Below are 21,308 nucleotides of genomic sequence, written 5' to 3'. Positions count from 1 at the left end.
ATTGACTACGCCGCTGCGAGGGGCGTCCCCGGCAAGGGCACCAAGCACAGAGCCCACACCCATGGAGGAAGAGGGGAACTTGGGCACTGGTGACTCTGCCACGGTGCCAAATGCTGGCGGGGAGGGGACTTCTGCTTCACAGCCTGGCACTGCTGAGTCGCCTGTCCTCCGTCTCTGTTTTTCCCTTATTCTTTTTCTTGGCTTCAATGCTCCCATTACTACCCAGGCCCTCCTTCAATAGGTATGGAGGACGTGGATACTGTTGTTGGGAATATTGCTGAGGAGGCCACGACGGAGGCCGACAGGATTGCCGCCGAGGAGGCCGCCAGGGATGCTGACGAGGTCGCCACTGATGAGGCCGCCAAGGATGCTGCCGAGGACACCGCTGCTGGGGCCGCCAAGGCGACCGGCGAGGCTTCTGCCGAGGGCGCCAACGGTGGGCCTGCCGGGGAAGCTGGCAAGGCCACTGCCGAGGAAGAGGTGGTTGATGATTAGCCTCCCTCCTCCTCAACCTCGGGCCCCGGCAGATATCTAAAGGTGGGCGACGATCTTTTTGTCCATCTCCTAGGGGCGTCAAGTTCCCGAGCGCCCACCGAAGGGGAAGTCTTTGACGGCGAGGTGCTTGCCGCCACCGGGCTCGAGGTTGTCGATGGGCCGGGCATTGGCGGTGATGGTTCTCCAGAAGAGCAGCTTTTCCGCGCTATGGGGGCCAACTTCCGAAAACTCCAGGCGCTCTACCGTGTCCGTCTAGACAAGGTTAAGTCCAGGACGGCAACGGTGGATCAGGTGGAGGTGGATTTCAAGGCGCGCGTTGCTGAGACGCAGACCTGGTTCCACCAGACTCGCAAGGAGCTGAGGGCCTTTCAGGAGGAATTGGCCAAGCGCAATGTCGAGCTCACCATGAAGATGGCTGACATCGAGAAGGCCCAGGAAAAGGCGGCGAACTTGGCTGTCGCGGCCGAGGCCGTCCGGAACCAGCATCAAGCCGCACTGGATTCCTAGGAAGAGGAACTCACCGTGCGTGAGGCGAAGCTTGCCGCAGCGCTCCATGGCAAGGATGAGGAGCTCGAGGCCCTTGTCGCGCGGCGGACTCGCGAGCTGGAGCAGAGGCACAAGGAGGCACTCGATGCTCAGGCTCTGGCCCATGCCGGCAAAGTAAGGGAGTTGGAGGTGGAGTGGGACGAGCTGAAGGAGCAGGCCCTCAAGCTGTCCAACGAGAAGAGCACGCTCAACAACGCCTTGGCGGAGGCGCAAGGAGCGGTCATCAGCAGGACTGGGGAGCTCTCCAAAGCGCAAAACTCCGTCAGAGATCTCAAGCTGAAGCTGGAGGATCTCGAGAAGATGTTGTCGGAGAGCAGGGCTCGGGAGGAGACCTTGACCAGGAGTGTGGAGGAGGAGAAGCAGCTGCGGGCGAACGAGACCGCCTCCCACCAGGAATATGTGGCGGGCGAGAACAGATGGATCAGCCGTCTGGAGGATGTCGCCGGCAGGGTCACCTCGTAGTTGGCCACCATGGGGATGCCAAACGTGAGGTACGCCCCTGAGCGCAGTGGGACCGTCAACACCAAGCTGACCCAGTTCTTCGAGGGCGTCCTTGGAGCCTTGGCTTATCTTCACTCCAACCGAGCGGCCACGTTGGACGGGGAAGCCCGGCGACTTTGCCGGGGGGTCATGACCAAGGTCCTCACCAAGATGGCGTACTGGAATCCCAACCTCAACTTCGATGCCGCGATGGATAGCTTGCCAGATGGTACCGACCTCACGGTGCTCAAGGAGCGCATCAAGCCCGTCATCAGCAGCATCGACGAAATCAAGAGGGTGGAAGGCCAGCGCCGGGATTAGGCATCCCGTTCTTCACCGCCGCTGCAGGTTCAAGACCAAGACAAATTGCATCTTTAGTTAGAACCGCAGCAATGATGTGATGTAATATAACTTTTGCAGTACTCTTAATCTCATGCACGTTATTTCCCCGTTCAATTCCTCTTTGTATGCGCACCCTATGTCGATTGGGTAGGCTCGCCGGCGCGGAAGCCCCTAGCGGCGTTTTGGGGACGGATCCCCATGAGCCTACTGGGTATGCGTGCTGCCGGACAAGCCACCTTTCCGTTCTGAACACGGCCGCTCGAACTGTCGAGCTTGACTCGAGTCAGAATCGAGAGCGTTGTTGATCGTGGAAGGCTACTCTGCCATTCTCAGCGCAGCCGCATGAGCTGTTGAGCAGACTCGAAACAGGGCAAGGGCGTTGCCGATCGTGGGAGAGCCCCCTGGCATGCAGGTTTCTCATACAAAGGTGTGACATCTCCGGGGGGAATAACCTCATATAAGAAGGATAGAACAAATAAGGGTTTAGTGCAACTTAGCTTCTGTTTGCAGTCGCTCAAGTGCCGATCTTCTGGCCTCCTTTCTTCTCCAAGGGCCACGAAGATGAAGGAGTGCTGGGCTAACTGCTAGAGCCGATTCTCACAACTGCGCCCCCTACCTGGCGCGCCAAAGATGTCGGTGCAGAACGACACCTATGGGATCACAAGAATCCCTACTGTGGTTAGTGGGGCGCGGGGTCGTGAGAAGAGCGGATCAAACAGATAGCACACAGTTCGTTTATCCAGGTTCGGGCCGCGAGGATGCGTAAAACCCTACTCCTGCTTTGGTGGATTGTATATCTGTGTTCTTGAGCTAGCTATGGGACGTGAGGAGCTCCAAAAAGCCGAATCCTTGCTCTGGTCGCCTCAGGCCTCCTTTTATAGAAAAAGGGGTTGCCACAGTGGCACACAGGAGGTGGAAACAGTGATGCGAGGTTATCCCTCGCATTACATGACAAGGCGCATTTAATGCATCTTGCTTAGGTGTCCTTGCTTTATCGGGGACGGGGGAGAAACCTGTCTCGTCCGTCGCCGCTCCTTCTTGTGTCGACACACACCCTGGCCAGCGACGCCTGCGATGCCATGTAGGTAGGCAGGCAGCTGAGGTGGCGCAGTAGTGGGTCTTCACGAAGATCTGCATGCTGCCACGCGGGTGCCTGCCCAGCTGGTTGGGTCGGCAGCTGCATGCATGCGGTGGTGGGGGTTTAGTCAGCGTGGGCCTAATGGTGGCCCTGCGGGTGTCCTTGGCCAGGGCCTTGCCGGGGCCCTGGCAAGGGTCTTGCCAAGGCGCCTGCTGTCATCCCCGGCAAGGCGCTTGCCGGGGGCCTGGTGGTCTTCCTCGGCTGGATCCCGCCAAGGGTTGTCGTCTCCTTAGTGCGTATCTGATCTTGAATGTCTTCACAAAGATCTGCATGCCGCGACGGGGATGTCTCCCGAATCCTTGCCCCTTGGGGGCAGTGGACTCAAGGGTGATTTGCTCCGTAGGTGCGGGACAAGTCGCCACGACAAGGGTCTTGCCGGGGATGCTAGAACTGTCTCCCGGCAAGGATCTTGCCGAGGGAGTCCGCTTCGTCCCCTTTGCTCTTCGTGGTCTTTGCCTTGGCGTCGTTCTAGTTCTCTTGAGCTTCGGTCTTACCCTGGCTCACCTCCCTTGCCTTGCTTGGTGTGGTGGTTTCCGCGGCTCAGACTGCCCGTGCACAATTATAGGGGTACAAAAAGTGTACCCCTCTTTTTGTACACTGACAATCTTAAGGCTGCTCAGTCACGTCAGAAAAGTCAGTATGACCATCATCACAAAGACATGGTCTATCAACTTGGCGAAAAGGCTTATCTTCGAGTTACACCTATGAAGGGTGCTCACCGCTTCGGGATCAAGGGCAAGCTATCTCCTCGCTATATCGGTCCCTTCACTATTCTCGAAAGGCATGGAAAAGTGGCATATCAACTGGAGCTTCCGCCGAACCTTTCTCAGGTTCACGATGTGTTCCACGTGTCACAGCTCTGCCGTTGCTTCAAGGACCCAATCCGAGCAGTGGATCATGAAGTGCTCGAATTGCAACAGGGCCTCTCCTATAAAGAGCATCCGATCCGCATTCTCGATCAAGTTGAACGCCGCACACGTCAGAAGGCGATCAAGTTCCTCATGGTCCAGTGATCGCATCACTCTGAAGATGAAGCCACTTGGGAGCATGAGGACCGCGTGCGTGATGAATACCCCGCACTATTTCATTCTACATCCTAAATCTCGGGACGAGATTTCTTGTAGTGGAGGAGTTTTCCAACGCCCGGATAATTAAGCTACAATGAAACACTGCTAATGATGACACGTCACTTCAGTTACTGTTGATAAACTCGCATTGATTCAAAACCGATACAAAACTCAAATTCAAAATCGAGTCGAACGATAAAAACTTTCAAACGTTGAAACAAAAATGTTCGGTGGGTGCCAAATATTGCACTGGTAATTGTGGTGGAGAAAACCCATTTTTAGCAGTTGCCTAAATATTTTAAAATGATTTAAAATAGAAGAGAAAATAAATAAAAGAAAAAGAATAAAAACATAAAAACAAAAGAAAAGAGAAATAGAAAAGAAAACCCCCAACCCCTGGGACACATGGCCCAGCTAGCAACAGCTGGCCAGCCCAACTGGGCAAAGGCCAGCCGGCCCGCCCCCTGCCTCGTCTCCCTCCCCTGTTCCCCCGACCCGGGTCGGAACAGGGGCGCGCTCCCGTCCAACCACCTCGCCGACACCAGCACCGGGAGGGGATAATATCGCCAGCGCCGCGCCTCCTCGGGTCTCCTCCCCACTCCACCTCACGCTCCTTCTCCCTCTCCCCTCAGATCCACCTCGCCACTCCTCCTTTCCTACCGCATCCGAGCGCCGCCATGGACTCGCCGCCGTAAATCACGCGGCCACAGCCACCACCTCGCCAACGTGTCCGTCCTCTCCGTCGTCGTCCTCTTCGTCGACTGGTGGCCGCAGCTGGAGCTCGGAGGCGCTGCTGCAACGGTCCCCTCCTTCCACATCTCCGGTCGCCGCCGTTCTTCACCAAGTCCGGCGACGCCCCTGCTGCTACTAAACCACCACGGGCCATCTTGCGTGCCGCATGGTGAGCTCCTCCGCCTCCTGCTCCTCCTCGTTACGCCCCTCGCGCACCGTAGCTACCCGTCACCATTGCCGTGAGCCCGTCGCCGCGGATCGCCTCGCCGCCGTGGCCATGCTCTCCGTCGTGCTCGCCTGAGCACGGCATCGTGTTCCTGGTGCTTCCAGGAACCCAACGCACCCGCGCACGCGCTCCCCTGTGGCGCCTAGCCCCTAGCTCGATGAGCACCCGAACGCGTGCCACACGCGCTCGTCGCCGGCAACCGTCCGGTGACCTTTTGGTCCCGGGCTCGTGCCCGTTGTGCTCGCACGCGCACGTAGGCTTCGCCCCGCCCTTCTGTTTGCCCAATAGCGCGCCACATCGCCGTTGTCGTTGCTTGCCCGAAACACCCCACCGCCGGCGATGTTGTACTGCTCGTCTCCGGCCACCGCGGCCCACGAGACCACCACCAACCGACGCGTCGTCGTCTTGCCGTTCTAACGCGCCCATCCGTGATCAAAACGGTGCCCTGTAGGTGTTTTCCGGCCACCTCCTGAGCCGTGCCGCCACGTTTTGACTCGCCGGCATCACTCCGGCGCCGTCCGCCGATGTGGCTAGGCGGGTCCCACCCCTGAGTCGCTGGCCAGTGGGCCCTGGTGGCCCACCCAGTCAACTGCTGACTAGGAAGCCCAATGGCACTGACATGCGGGACCCACGCCATAAGAAAAATAAATAAATAGATAAATTGCTAATTAATTAAATTAGTTAATTAAAACCCTAATATCTCACTGACTACTGGGATCCACCCGCTAATTAACCCATTTAGTTAGTCTAAACCCCCTGTTAGTGCCCCTAACAATGACATGTGGGTCCCAATGGACCCACCTGTCTGGTTTGACTGGTCAACCGACCAGTTGACCTGATGACATCACTCTGATGTCATGCTTGCGTCATTGTTCACTTTTCTGGATAATGTTGGATTTAAAAAATAATTAAAATCAGAAAATGATTAAAACTTTAGAAAATCATATAAAATAATCTGTAACTCGGATGGGAAAACTTTATACATGAAAGTTGCTCGGAACGACAAGACGAATCTGGTTACGCAGCCCGTTCGTCCACCACACAACCCTAGCATAGCGAACACGCAACTTTCCTCCTTCGATTCATCTGTCCGAAAACGCGAAACACCGGGGATATTTTCCCGGATGTTTCCCCCCTTCACCGGTATCACCTCATACCGCGTTAGGGCACACCTAGCACCGCTACTTGTCATGTCATGCATCGTTATGCATCTGTTTGCATTGTATTCATTGTTTCTTTCCCCTCTTCTCTCTGGTAGACTACGAGGCTGACGCTGCTGCTGGTGCCCCGATCGACTACGTTGTTGACGACCCCTACTTGCCAGAGCAACCAGGCAAGCCCCCCCCCTTGATCTCCAGATATCGCCTATTCTCTCCCTACTGCTTGCATTAGAGTAGTGTAGCATGTTACTGCTTTTCGTTAATCCTATTCGGATGCATAGCCTGTCATTGTTGCTACAGCTGTTGATACCTTACCTTCAAACCTAAATGCATAGTATAGGATGCTAGTTTATCATCAGTGGCCCTACATTCTTGTTAGTCTGCCATGCTATACTAACAGGCCGTGATCATGACGGGTGTTGCTCACGGGTATATACTATACATTTTACATATACTACATGTTGTAACTAAAGTCGGGTCGGCTCGTTGAGTACCCGCAAGTGATTCCGATGTTGGGGGCTGAAGGGGCAAGTGGTTCCATCCAGGTAGTGGTGGGCCTGGGCTCCCGACGGCCCCCAACTGTTACTTTGTGGCAGAGCGACAGGGCAGGTTGAGACCACCTAGGAAGAGGTGGGCATGTGTGACGCCCGGATAATTAAGCTATAGTAAACCTCTCTTAATCATGCCACGTCACCACGGTTACTGTTCCTAATCTCGCGTTAGTTCGAAACCGATTTGAAATTCAAATTTAAAATTAAGCAAACAATAAAAGTTTTCAAATATTAAAACTAAAATGTTCGGAGTAATCCAAATATGGCATAGGTACTTATGGAGTAGAAGACGCATTTTTATAAAATACCTAAATGTCCGAAATTAAATAAAACAGAAAAGGAAAAGAAATAAAAGAAAAGAAAATACAAAAGCAAAAGACAAAACTAAACTAAAAAGAAAAAACGGCCCCCTGGCCAACTGGGCCAGACGGCCCAGCTCACCGGCCAGGCTGGCCCACCTGGCCCAGCCGGCCGACCCGCCCCTGCCTTATCCCCACGAGGGGGAAACCCTAACCCGCAACCCCCCACTCCCCTCGCCCCCACTCGCCCCCCCCCCCCCCACGATCTGGATCGGGATCGCCCCGATCCCGCGCCGCCCCGCGACCTCGACGACGGCGCCCGTCGCCGGCGCCGCACTACTGCCATCGCCTCCCCTCTTCCCTCCTTTGCGCCCCCTCTCCCCGATCTAGACGCATCGCCCCCGACCCCGTCGTCATCGCCAACGCCCGGCGCTGCCTCGCCGAGCATGACGCCGCCCGGTGCTGCCCCGCCGCCCCAACACCGTGCTCCTCCGTCCCGTCGCCTCGTCGTCGCCCCTACCCCGCCGGCCTCCTTGAGCCACGCCGCCCGCACCTCTACATCGGGGGTGAGGAACACCTCTCCGCCTTCCCCTCCTCTCCTTCGTGCACGCGCTCCGGCGCTCGCTCGCAGCCACCACCGCCCCGCACGCGCTCCGACCGAGCGCACTCATCTCGTCACCGACCCACGCGCGCCTGCGTTCGGCCACCACATCCCGCGCCTCCCACTCACACTAGCATCCTCGCCTGCGACCCCGTCGCCACCCACTGCGCCACTTCACGTCGCCTGCGGCCGCGACCGTGCCCCGCCTCTGCTCTGCCATCATTGGCTTCTGCCGCTCGCACCCGTCGCCGCACGCGCGCCGCACGAACCCTGCTCCGCCCCCGGGCCGCGCCTTCTTCCGCCTGGCCGCGCCGGCCCCCCATCCGCGGCTGCTCCCGCGGCTCACCGGAGCCCCCCTCCCCTGGTGGCCTCAGGCACGCGCGTGTTCGGGCGCCCGCACCGCTGCACGTTTGCCCGCGCCCGCTATGGCCTCTTGGCCAATGACAAATGGGCCCCAGCCCTCAAAAACGAAGAAAATCAGAAATAATATTAATTAATTAATTAGGACAATAAATTAACTTAATTAACCTGTGTTAATTAATATAATTAGCTAACTAAACTAAGTAAAACTGTTAATTATGATAAAAGTCAAGGACTAACGGACCCCACCCGTCCGTTGACTGGTCAACGGTCAACTTTGACCGCTGATGTCACGATGACGCATTAATTCTTTTTCGAATTAATTAAATAATAATAATCCCAAAAAATGATATAAAACTTTAAAATTTAATATAGAATAAACCGTAGCTCGGATCGAAAAACTTTGTACATGAAAGTTGATCAGAACGACGAGACGAATCCGGATACACAGCCCATTCGTCCGCCACACATCCCTAGCATAGAGAACACGCAACTTTCCCCCTCCTGTTCACCGGTCCGAAGACGCGAAACACCGGGGATACTTTCCCGGATGTTTCCCCCCTTCGTCGGTATCACCTCTTACCTCGTTAGGGCACACCCAACACCGTTGTTTGCTTTGTCATGCATCGTTATGCATCTGTTTGCATTGTATTCATTGTTTCTTCCCCCTCTTCTCTCCGGTAGACTACGAGACCGACGCCGCGCTGGTGCCCCATCCGACTACGTCACCGACGACCCCTCCTTGTCTGAGCAACCAGGCAAGCCACCCCTTTGATCACCAGATATCGCCTATTCTTCTCTCTACTGCTTGCATTAGAGTAGTGTAGCATGTTACTGCTTTCCGTTATCCTATCCTGATGCATAGCCTGTCCTTGCTACTACTGTTGTTACTTTTACCTGCAGTCCTAAATGCTTAGTATAGGATGATAGTGTTCCATCAGTGGCCCTACACCCTTGTCCGTCTGCCATGCTATACTATTGGGCCGTGATCACTTCGGGAGGTGATCACGGGCATATACTATATACTTTATACTGTTACATTACTGGTGATACTGTTTGGAGATGGGGGCTGAAGGGGCAGGTGGCTCCATCCAGGTAGTGGTGCGCCTGAGTTCCGGACGGCCCCCGACTGTTACTTTGAGGCGGAGCAACAGGGCAGGTTGAGACCACCTAGGAGAGAGGTGGGCCTGGCCCTCGTCAGCGTCCGCAGATACTTAACACACTTAACGAGATCTTGGTATTTGATCTGAGTCTGGCTACTGGCCTATACGCAATAACCATCTACGCGGAGACAGTTATGGGCACTCGACGTCGTGGTATGAGCCGAAGCCTTCGTGACGTCAGCGACTGAGCGGCGCACGCCGGGTTGGACTGGAATGCCTACTCTTGTATAAGGGAGGCTAGGTCTGCTCACCGGCTGCGTACGCAACGTGCAGGTGTGCAATGGGCGATGGGCCCAGACCCCTATGCCATAGGATTTAGACCGGTGTGCTGACCTCTCTGTTGTGCCTAGGTAGGGCTGCGACATGTTGATCTTCCAAGGCCGGGCATGACCCAGGAAAATGTGTCCTGCCAAATGGGATCGAGCGTGTTGGGTTACGTGGTGCACCCCTGCAGGGAAGTTAATCTATTTGAATAGCCGTGATCTTCGGTAACAGGATGACTTGGAGTTGTACCTTGACCTTATGACAACTAGAACCGGATACTTAATAAAACACACCCTTCCAAGTTCCAGATACAACCGGTGATCGCTCTCTCACAGGGCGACGAAGGGAGGATCATCGGTTAGGATTATGCTACACGATGCTACTTGGTGAACTTACCATCTACTCTCTTCTTCTGCTGCAAGATGGAGGTTACCAGAAGCGTAGTCTTCGAAAGGACTAGCTATCCCCCTCTTATTCCGGCATTCTGCAGTTCAGTCCACATATGATACCCTTATTCCATTTGATACCAATGCATACATATGTAGTGTAGCTCCTTGCTTGCGATTACTTTGGATGAGTACTCATGGTTGCCTTGCTCCCTCTTTTCCCCCTTTCTATACTCGATTGCTGTGACCAGACGTTGGAGCCCAGGAGCCAGACGCCACCGTCGACGACGACTCCTACTACACCGGAGGTGCCTACTACTACGTGCAGCCCGCTGACGACGACCAGGGGTAGTTAGGAGGATCCCAGGCAGGAGGCCTGCGCCTCTTTCGATCTGTATCCTTGTTTGTGCTAGCCTTCTTAAGGCAAACTTGTTTAACTTATGTCTGTACTCAGATATTGTTGCTTCCGCTGACTTGTCTATGATCGAGCTCTTGTATTCGAGCCCTCGAGGCCCCTGGCTTGTAATATGATGCTTGTATGACTTATTTTATTTATAGAGTTGTGTTGTGATATCTTTCCGTGAGTCCCTGATCTTGATCGTACATGTTTGCGTGTATGATTAGTGTACGATTGAATCGGGAGCGTCACAAGTTGGTATCAGAGCCGACTGCCTGTAGGAATCCCCTTCCACACTCCTTGGCAGAAGTTGAGTCTAGTCGATGAAAATTGTTTTACTAACATGGCTGTGCGGTCCATGGGCCCACGTCGCCATTGGGTGGTATTAGGATCTTTTACTCCTCGATCCTTACTCTGGGACTCTGAACTCTCTTCTATTCGGGTTAAATGATTTTACTAAATTTGACTCTAGGTTCTTGTAACTACTTTCTCCCGGAGAGCCCCTTATTATAGATGAACGCCTGCTACACCAGAAGATTCAGAAGATACTCTCCGATGTTATCCCGAGAACTTGTGCTCATTGCGTTTGCAATTCCCTTCCACCATCAACCCCTATAGATAACTACATGCACTTGACATTCTTACCTTAGTCCCCAGTTGCTCTTGTTATTATCCCGAAATACTCGTTGTTCTGAGAATCCTTGTGCCTACTGCCTTGCAGTTCCTTGTTACATGAATACCCCTACGGATATTTCCTCGCACTTGCCGAGTATCCGCTCATCCCCAGTTGTTCAGGTGTTTCACAAAGGTCTTCGAAATACCATTCGATCTCCTGAAAATCATCAACAACCTATTGCTCTCGAAATTCTTACTCGCTTGCATTATGATTGATCCCATAAGTATGGTAATCTTATTGGCATCCTTAGTCATTATCAGTTTGAGTTTGTTGAATCAATATGTTGTGAATGCTCGCAATCCTTAATCAGATCCTTCATTTCGTCCTTCCGGCTCAGACGTCATTTTAAACATGAGCTAGATCTCGACCAATCAAATTGCCTTCGATTGTACCCCTAAGGTTATTCAACTTATCCATCCCTAATCAGAGCATTGCTTCTGATCCCTTGTCTTGGAATTCATAATTCCTTTGCATTTGAACTTTGAATTAGTCGGTTGTTTCTATAATCAGATCTCCTTGCATTTTCTTCCTCTGGTTGAGTACCGATGCTCACATCAGATCCCTTGTGGACCATCGGTTCCTTTGTTGGATTTTATCCGACAGTGTCCTTCATATTGAATAACCTTGTGAGCCTTCCATGGGTATATAATGCCTTTGGTAAATTGTATCATCTGCTTTTGAACAATGCTCTACTTTCGAGCTGGTGATGTTTACTATTGAAGCTTGCGGAATATGTTTCCATGATACCCTGATGGGTTGAACCTATGCCTTCCTTATTATGTGTGAACTCGAAAGTCTTCACGAGTCATACTCTTCTGGTATTTTGCTAGATAAAATTTCTACACTACAGCTTCATCAAAAGAGAGAAGTAAAATGAAAGGTTATGCATGGAAGAAGTGGGAGTCGACCTTGAGCCTTTGCGTTCATGCCCATGGACCCGATGTGAAACTTATCATCGAAGCTTCTTGTAAATGATATTAATCCCCTTGTTATAAGTTCGTCCTGTATCTATGTTTGGTCCTTTGCAATCATGGTTCCAACCATATTTTCTCATTAATACCATTTATCAGACAAGTTGAGTACTTGTCTTGTGCAGATCATTGCACCTGTCCAACCTTTACTTAGATCTACCGTCGAGTATTACACTAGGATGTCTTGATAATGTCATGGAACTGCATAACTTCTTATGGGTTCTTCATCAACTGTCATTTCTCACCGACTTCAATTTTTCTGGGTTCTGGGTTGTCGTCAACCGAGAACACCAATATGTGAACCGATGCCTCATTCCGGTTCGATAACCCTAATTAATTTTCTTTGCTTATGAGTTTAATAATCCTTCTCGTCATTCCTAGCCTGATCGGCTATACCATTATTGAGCTAATTTTTAACTGTGCTACCTGGTCCTTATCTCCGGAGCACCACTTTTGACGATGAGCTAAGCTTACGTCGATTTTCTTCGTCATATCATTCGCCTTGAACAACAAGCTTGATTTCGAGTTTGTGTCATACTCGTGGTTCCAATAATTTTTCGCTTCATCATTCCGTTGACTTGATGTCATCGCCGACCGGTTACATCTTCTTGAAACCTCTCGACAACTGTGTTGTGATCATCATCAACATTCTGAGGTCTTCCAAGATATCGGTCGAATTCATGGTGAGTAGTACCATCCTTGCCCCTCGATGATTTGTGTTATCATCGGCCACTTTATTATCTTCCCTCCAACACAAACTTGATCGTGTTTTGTGTTATACCTTGAGTTCCTTGCTATCCAGCTTTTGTTCTTCTTTACCTTGGAGAATTACCATCTTTAATGTCAAGAAAGTCATGAGAATTTCACCACCTCTTAAAAATTTCTTAGTATAGTGATACTTCTCACCATCACCATTCTCTCTTGGTCCCGATGTTGATTCTAACCGGAATACCAACAAGTGAACGGTGCTGCTTGGATTTTGTACTCCTAGCAACCCTATTGCTTTGGAGTTAATGGTCGATAGTTCATTCTTAGACCATTGGGTATTGAAACACCATTCTGACATCATTCCTACCTAAGCCCATATCTCGGGTGCACCTTTCAACCAATGTTTAATTGTGTATGTCTTTCCTCAAGCATACATCGTTATATCATTTGATATGACTAATGTTATCTCCTTGTTCACATAATTGTGGAAATCCATCTTTTTGGAAATCTTGACGAAATGTTGCTGAATCCATCAGCCACCTCCTCATCTCTCCTTGGATTATTGATGAACTCTTGTTTCAGAACTCGCTTCAATAGTTCATTTCCTGAAAATCTTACAATGTCAACTCGTCAATTGTGTTGCACCTTTTCTTCTCAGGCATCCCGAGTCTGAGGTATCCTGCCAATCAGATCTGAATCTCGGTCAGATATGATGGTTGTAACTTATTTCCAAGAGTTATAACATTGGTCTTTATGTGACCCGGTAAGGTGATGTCGGGCCTAGCACACCTGGCCGGAGGCCCTATTGTTTTAGATTCCTTTTTCAGCAAGGTTATCCATTCTTCCATGAGGAAACTGTAAGACTTATTCCACAAGTTATTCCTGACGGATCCTTTGTGTTTCCAAAGTCTGACCTTTGCTCGAAGACCATGTCGATGCTATCTCGAAGCATGTTTGTGGTACTCCGATTTTCAAGAAGAACATTTGAAGCCCAATGCTAAATGTTTCCTGCACAATTATCCAAACACCGATGTATGGGTAATGTCATGAAATTTGTCTCCCCTACCTAAAGAGTTTCTACATTATATCCTGTCATGGATATCATGCTCTGTTTGTCCTTGGGAAGGAAATACCCCTGAAATATGTGTTTAAACACATTTTCCTTCCCATTGTTTTGATTAACCTTTCTTGTAATCTAACTTAACTGAGCAGTAATAATTCCCTGCTTAGGTAAGCACCTTGTTGTACCACTCTGTTAGTAAGACCCTGATATTATTGTTGATGACTTCTAGTAACCACCGATGGACGAGAACTTTGCCTATTGGTCCACCTCGTCTAACGAGCAGGAAAATGGTTCTCTTCGTCCCTCGCCCTTGGTATCAATGTGGTTGCCGACATAACTGACAGGCTATCAGCTGACATGCCTTGCTTACATGATCACGCAAGACGTCTCCGCCCTTCCTACTTTTAACCCACATGGTGGGCCCATAACCCACATTTCCACAGGATCAAAACCCGACTCTCCTGTACAACCCTGTTTCCAATGGTTATTCCTCACGCTTGGCTTCGTATTTAATTCACGGGCCACCTTCCTAGTGCTCTATTCTGGTATCAGACGCAATACTTACTCTCACTGCTCTGAACCCCTTTCTCACTCTGGTTCAGACTTCGAGCAACTACCTATCCATTTGAAACTTCTCATGGTACCTTCTAACTTTGCTCTTGATATCTTCTTAAGTTTCAATTCGAGAGGTACTTATGCTTCTTCCCATGAGTTATTCGTCCGATGCTAAATCTGGTTAGAACCCGTCCTTATAGAGTTTTTCCCCTCTTATCCTTTCGTAAGTTCGGTGAAGATCCTGAAGGCGGGACGACAGTTTCATCATGATGCATAGAGATCGACCTCTTCGAGAAAAGCAACCAAGACTCAGAAGATTCGTTAGAATTTCGTAACCAGATATTTCCCCCTTACTCCCGCTCCTAAATCTCGGGACGAGATATCTTGTAGTGGAGGAGAATTTGATGCCCGGATAATTAAGCTACAGTAAACCTCTCCTAATGATGCCACGTCACCACAGTTACTGTTCCTAATCTCGCGTTAGTTCGAAACCGATTTGAAATTCAAATTTAAAATTAAGCAAACAATAAAAGTTTTAAAATATTAAAACTAAAATGTTCGGAGTAATCCAAATATGGCATAGGTAGTTATGGAGTAGAAGACACATTTTTATAAAATACCTAAATGTCCTAAATTAAATAAAACAGAAAAGGAAAAGAAATAAAAGAAAAGAAAATACAAAAGCAAAAGACAAAACAAAACTAAAAAGAAAAAAAGGCCCCCTGGCCAACTGGGGCAGACGGCCCAGCTCACCAGCCAGGCCGGCCCACCTGGCCCAGCCGGCTAACCCACCCCTGCCTTATCCCCACGAGGGGGAAACCCTAACCCGTAACCCCCCACTCCCCTCGCCCCCACTCGCCCCTCCCCTGATCTGGATCGGGATCGCCCTGATCCCGCGCCGCCCCGTGACCTCGACGACGATGCCCGTCGCCGGAGCCGCACTGCTGCCATCGCCTCCCCTCTTCCCTCCTTTGCGTCCCCTCTCCCCGATCTAGACGCGTCGCCCCCGACCCCGTCGTCATCGCCAACGCCCGGCGCCACCTCGCCGAGCCTGACGCCGCCCGGTGCTTCCCCGCCGCCCCAACACCGTGCTCCTCCGTCCCGTCGCCTCGTCGTCTCCCCTACCCCACCGGCCTCCTCGAGCCACGCCGCCCGCACCTCTACATCGGGGTGAGGAACACCTCTCTGCCTTCCCCTCCTCTCTGTCGTGCACGCGCTCTGGTGCTCACTTGCAGCCACCACCGCCCCGCACACGCTCCGGCCACGTGCACGCATCTCGTTGCTGACCCACGCGCGCCTGCGTTCGGCCACCACATCCCGCGCCTCCCACTCACACTAGCATCCTCGCCTGCGACCTCGTCGCCGCCCATTGCGCCGCTTCACGTCGCCTACGGCCGCGACCGTGCCCCGCCTCTTCTCCGCCATCGTTGGCTTCTGCCGCTCGCACCCGTCGCCGCACGCGCGCCACACGAACCCCGCTCCACCCCCGGGTCGCGCCTGCTTTCGCCCGGCTGCGCCGGCCCCCCATCCGCGGCTGCTCCCGCGGCTCACCGGAGCCCCCCTCCCCTGGTGGCCTCAGGCACGCGCCTATTCGGGCACCCGCGCCGCTGCCCGTTTGCCCGCGCCCGCTATGGCCTCTTGGCCAATGACAAATGGGTCCCAGCCTTCAGAAACGAAAAAAAAGAATTCAGAAATAATATTAATTAATTATTTAATTAGGACAATAAATTAACTTAATTAACCTGTGTTAATTAATCTAATTAGCTAACTAAACTAAGTAAAACTGTTAATTAGGATAAAAGTCAAGGACTAACGGACCCCACCCGTCCGTTGACTGGTCAACGATCAACTTTGACCGCTGATGTCATGATGATGCATTAATTCTTTTTTGAATTAATTAAATAATAATAGTCCCAAAAAATGATTTAAAACTTTTAAAATTAATATATAATAAACTGTAGCTCGGATCGAAAAACTTTGTACATGAAAGTTGATCAAAACAACGAGACAAATCCGGATACGCAGCCCGTTCGTCCACCACACATCCCTAGCATAGCGAATACGCAAATTTCCCCCTCCGGTTCACCGGTCCGAAAACGCGAAACACCGGGGATACTTTCCCGGATGTTTCCCCCCTTCGCCGGTATCACCTCTTACCGCGTTAGGGCACACCCAACACCGTTGTTTGCTTTGTCATGCATTGCTATGCATCTGTTTGCATTGTATTCATTGTTTCTTCCCCCTCTTCTCTCCGGTAGACTACGAGACCGACGCCGCTGCTGGTGCCCCATCCGACTATGTCACCGACGACCCCTCCTTGTCTGAGCAACCAGGCAAGCCCCCCCTTTGATCACCAGATATCGCCTATTCTTCTCTCTACTGCTTGCATTAGAGTAGTGTAGCATGTTACTGCTTTCCGTTATCCTATCCTGATGCATAGCCTGTCCTTGCTACTACTGTTGTTACTTTTACCTGCAGTCCTAAATGCTTAGTATAGGATGATAGTGTTCCATCAGTGGCCCTACACCCTTGTCCGTCTGCCATGCTATACTATTGGGCCGTGATCACTTCGGGAGGTGATCACGGGCATATACTATATACTTTATACTGTTACATTACTGGTGATACTGTTTGGAGATGGGGGCTGAAGGGGCAGGTGGCTCCATCCAGGTAGTGGTGCGCCTGAGTTCCGGACGGCCCCCGACCGTTACTTTGAGGTGGAGCAACAGGGCAGGTTGAGACCACCTAGGAGAGAGGTGGGCCTGGCCCTGGTCGGCGTTCGCGGATACTTAACACGCTTAACGAGATCTTGGTATTTGATCTGAGTCTGGCTACTGGCCTATATGCACTAACCATCTACGCGGGGACAGTTATGGGCACTCGACGTCGTGGTATCAGCCGAAGCCTTCGTGACGTCAGCGACTAAGCGGCGCGCGTCGGGTTGGACTGGAACGCCTACTCTTGTGTAAGGGAGGCTAGGTCTGCTCACCGGCCGCGTACGCAACGTGCAGGTGTGCAATGGGCGATGGGCCCAGACCCCTGCGCCATAGGATTTAGACCGGCGTGCTGACCTCTCTGTTGTGCCTAGGTAGGGATGCGACGTGTTGATCTTCCAAGGCCGGGCATGACCCAGGAAAGTGTGTTCGACCAAATGGGATCGAGCGTGTTGGGTTATGTGGTGCACCCCTGCAGGGAAGTTAATCTATTCGAATAGCCGCGATCTTCGGTAACAGGACGACTTGGAGTTGTACCTTGACCTTATGACAACTAGAACCGGATACTTAATAAAACACACCCTTCCAAGTGCCAGATACAACCGGTGATCGCTCTCTCACAGGGCGACGAGGGGAGGATCGCCGGATAGGATTATGCTATGCGATGATACTTGGTTAACTTACCATCTACTCTCTTCTCTAGCTGCAAGATGGAGGTTGCCAGAAGCATAGTCTTCGATAGGACTAGCTATCCCCCTCTTATTCTGACATTCTATAGTTCAGTCCATATATGCTACCCCTTTTCCATTTGATACCAATGCATACATATGTAGTGTAGCTCCTTGCTTATGAGTACTTTGGATGATTACTCACGGTTTCTTTGCTCCCCCTTTTCCCCTTTCTATATCCGCTTGTTGCGACCAGGCGTTTGAGTCCAGGAGCCAAACGCCACCGTCGACAACGACTCCTACTACGCTGAAGGTGCCTACTACTACGTGCAGGCCGCTGATGACGACCAGAGTAGTTTAGGAGGATCCCAGGCAGGAGGCATGCGCCTCTTTTGATATGTATCCCAGTTTGTGCTAGCCATCTTATGGCAACTTGTTTAACTTATGTCTGTACTCAGATATTGTTGCTTCCGCTGACTCGTCTATGATCGAGCTCTTGTATTCGAGCCCTCGAAGCCCCTGGCTTGTAATATGATGCTTGACTTATTTTATTTTTAGAGTTGTGTTGTGATATCTTCCCGTGAGTCCCTGATCTTGATCGTACATGTTTGCGTGTATGATTAGTATACGATTGAATCAGGGGCGTCACAGCAATGCCCGGTGAAGCACTTCCCGATCCAATATTTGGGACTCCCTTTGTCCATCCGCAAGTCATCTACCACGAGTCTCATGCCGATCATCCACAAGCTTGAGCAGAAGTTATCCATGTGGCGCACCTCCTTCCTCTCCCGAGGTGATCGTCTCGCCCTCGTTCGTCACATCTTGAGTGCCATCCCCACGCACTTCCTCACTGCCAAAGCCTTCACCCAATCCATTCTTAAGAAGGCGAACCAGATCATCTGCGGTTTCCTCTGGGCTGGAAGTAAAGACGCTAACGGTGGTCAATGCTTGGTCAACTGGCAAAGAGTGTGCCGCCCGTTATCCCTTGGCGGACTCGGTGTTCATGGTGTACAATGTGTCGGCATTGTACTGAGGACTCGTTGGGTATGGCTGAAGCACAGAGACTCCACGCGTCCATGGAGCCACCTGCACATCCCCCAGGACCCGGCCATCAAGGACCTTCCGCGCGTACACTTCCGGGGCCCTTGGCAATGGGCGCACCTGCAGGTTTTGGAGTGACCACTGGATCAATGGTCTATCTGTGGCTGAGATCGCCCCACTCGTCATCGTGCTCGTTAGCCATCGGCGGCGCAAGGCCCGCACCATGCTCGATGGTCTTCACCTATGCTCTTGGGTACAGGAAATCCAGGGCGCCCTTGGCCCGGCCACCATGGTTTAGTACATGGAGCTCTGGCGCTGCGTACGCCACATTTCTCTCTCCGACTCGCCAGACTCTCTACGATGGCGTTGGACCCCTTCGGCTACATATTCTACGAGCTCATACTATCAGGCTCTATTCCTGGGTGCCTCCGAGGACCCACACTGGCGGCTCACCTCGAAGCCATGGGCGCCTCTGCGTATAAAATTGTTCATCTGGCTTGGTCTGCAAGACCACTGCTGGATGGCTGAGCGCCTCGCTCGTCATGGCCTACCCCATGAAGACTCCTGCGCCTTCTGCGATCAAGAGGAGGAGACAGTGCATTATCTGCTGGCGGTTGCCCTTTCTCTCGCCAAATCTGGCATGAGATACTAAGATGGGTTCGATCAACCGTTGAGTTACCGATCAGTGACACCGACTTCTACACCTGGTGGGAGACATCCCGCGACCGTTCGCCGTCCCCGGCGCGTAAGGGTCTGGCCTCCTTAATCATCCTTACCACATGGTGCCTCTAGAAGCATCGGAACGCTTGCATATTCGATGGCGAGCAGCCCTCTATCTCCCGGCTATCCGACATCATTAGAGACGAACCACGCATGTGGGCTAAGTCCGGCGCTACCGGAATACAAAATATCATCCCTGAGAGCTAGTCTTGGTGGATTCGTGGGGCTGAGCAACCCCATGTCTGTTATGCTCCTAGCTCACTTCCATGCCTTCCCGTGTATATGGCTTAGTGAGCTATTGTAATCCCATGTTGTTCTTATCTTCTCCTATCAATGAAAAGATACGCAATCTTTGCGTATTCGCGAAAAAAGAAAAAAAAATTAAGATGTATTTATAGATTACAAAGGTGCAATTTATAAGATAGAACGTAATTTTGTAAGTTGTTTACTCTCTTGTTAATGTGTTCTTTATCTTAGAAAGCTTCTACAATGAATATCATGTAGCGTCGAATTAATAACATAGTTTATGCTAATTATGGTTGTTTCTGCTTATCTTTGTGCCATGGTATGAGCTTGGCAATTGATCTCGTGACTTGTTCTTCATGCATTCGAAGAAAGTGACATTGATTAGCAGATAGAGATGACCAAGGAGCTGGTGGATCCCTATTGAAATGTGTTTGTGATCAACATGCAAACTATGTCATCCAGAAATGTATAGAGTGTGTGCCAACACATCATATTCGATTCATCTATAGAAGCTTATGTGGGAAGGCCAAGATGTTATTCTCCCATCCTTTTGGATGCCATGTTGTCCAGGTTATTAGTTTGGGCATTGCACTTTTAACTGGTTTCTATTTTTTGAATTTTCTATCTAAACATTAGTTTTTTCTACATGTGACCTAGAAAATGCTGGAGTTCTGCAAGGATCTGCAAATTATGCATGTGTTTGTCACGGAGATTCTCAATTGTGTAAATGAGCTGTCGATAGATCCTTATGGAAGCTAAGTTCTGCAAGTAAAGTATGGAATGTTTTAATTGATGAAAACTTGTCTCATCTGAACGTACGCATTACATGTGTTTTATGGACATGTTACAGTACATTGTGGAGCATAGAGGGCCTCATCATCGACAAACTATTGTGCTGAAATTTGCCGGGCAAATAGTACACATGAGATACATGAAGCACTCTTCCAATGTCATCGAGAAGTGCCTAAAGTACGGCGGCTAGCATGATTGCAATGTGGTCATAATTAAAATCCTCTTCGTCGGTGGTGGTCAAACCGATGATCATCTTCTGGTCTCTTCTTAAAATCTTACCACTTTTACCCTACATGCCTAGCAAGAATACATAACCGGTCCTACATTGTCGTCTGGTCATGCAGGGTATGATGACCCACCAGTATGCTAACTATGTCGTGCAAAAGATGATTGAGGTGGCGGTTGAGAGGCAATTCAATGTGATCATGGATGTGGTGATACGCAACAAGGGCATGTTGGTCAACTATACACATGGGAGGCATGTCATTACACATGTCGAGAGGCTCATCAACGCCAGGGCAGGGTTCCCCGGCTCCCTTCCACCAACACCATCCCAATTAGTCTAGCTTTTGTTTTGATGTTCTTTCTTTAGAAATGTTTCCTTTGAGTGTATCTCTTATTCTCCCTTTCGTCCTAGAGCTGTTGTGATTGGCAGCAATTTAACTATAGTGGAACCAGCCGATTTTGTTTCCCATTAGGTGAACTCTACTGTTATTGTAAGAAGAGAAGTGACACACAGTCTCCTTTGGTCTTAATTAAGACTTGTGAGGCAGTCTTCATCATGCCCCCTTAAGTTTTCCTACCCTACTTTGTTCTCTTACTCATGTAATCCTAAGATTTCCTCGGATCTTGATGGCAATAGTTGGGACCTTGGGTTCCAACGATGTTTATCTCTTGTAGAGCTAGTGAACTGTCAAGAGGTCTCTACCATGTTCCCTTCCCTTTCC

General features: G+C 50.9%; 1 pseudogene; it reads left to right on the top strand.

Annotated features, from left to right (window-relative positions):
* The first annotated feature begins 702 nt into the window (after nucleotides 1-702).
* Nucleotides 703-20,927, top strand: LOC147975209 (pumilio homolog 4-like; annotated as a pseudogene).
* The last annotated feature ends 381 nt before the right edge of the window (nucleotides 20,928-21,308 follow it).

This window comes from Triticum urartu, chromosome 4A, assembly GCF_056163025.1.
Source record: "Triticum urartu cultivar PI428250 chromosome 4A, HENAU_Tu73, whole genome shotgun sequence".
NCBI classification, from domain to species: domain Eukaryota; kingdom Viridiplantae; phylum Streptophyta; class Magnoliopsida; order Poales; family Poaceae; genus Triticum; species Triticum urartu.
Note: the sequence above shows the minus strand (reverse complement) of the source record. Positions and strands in the feature narration are given on the sequence as shown.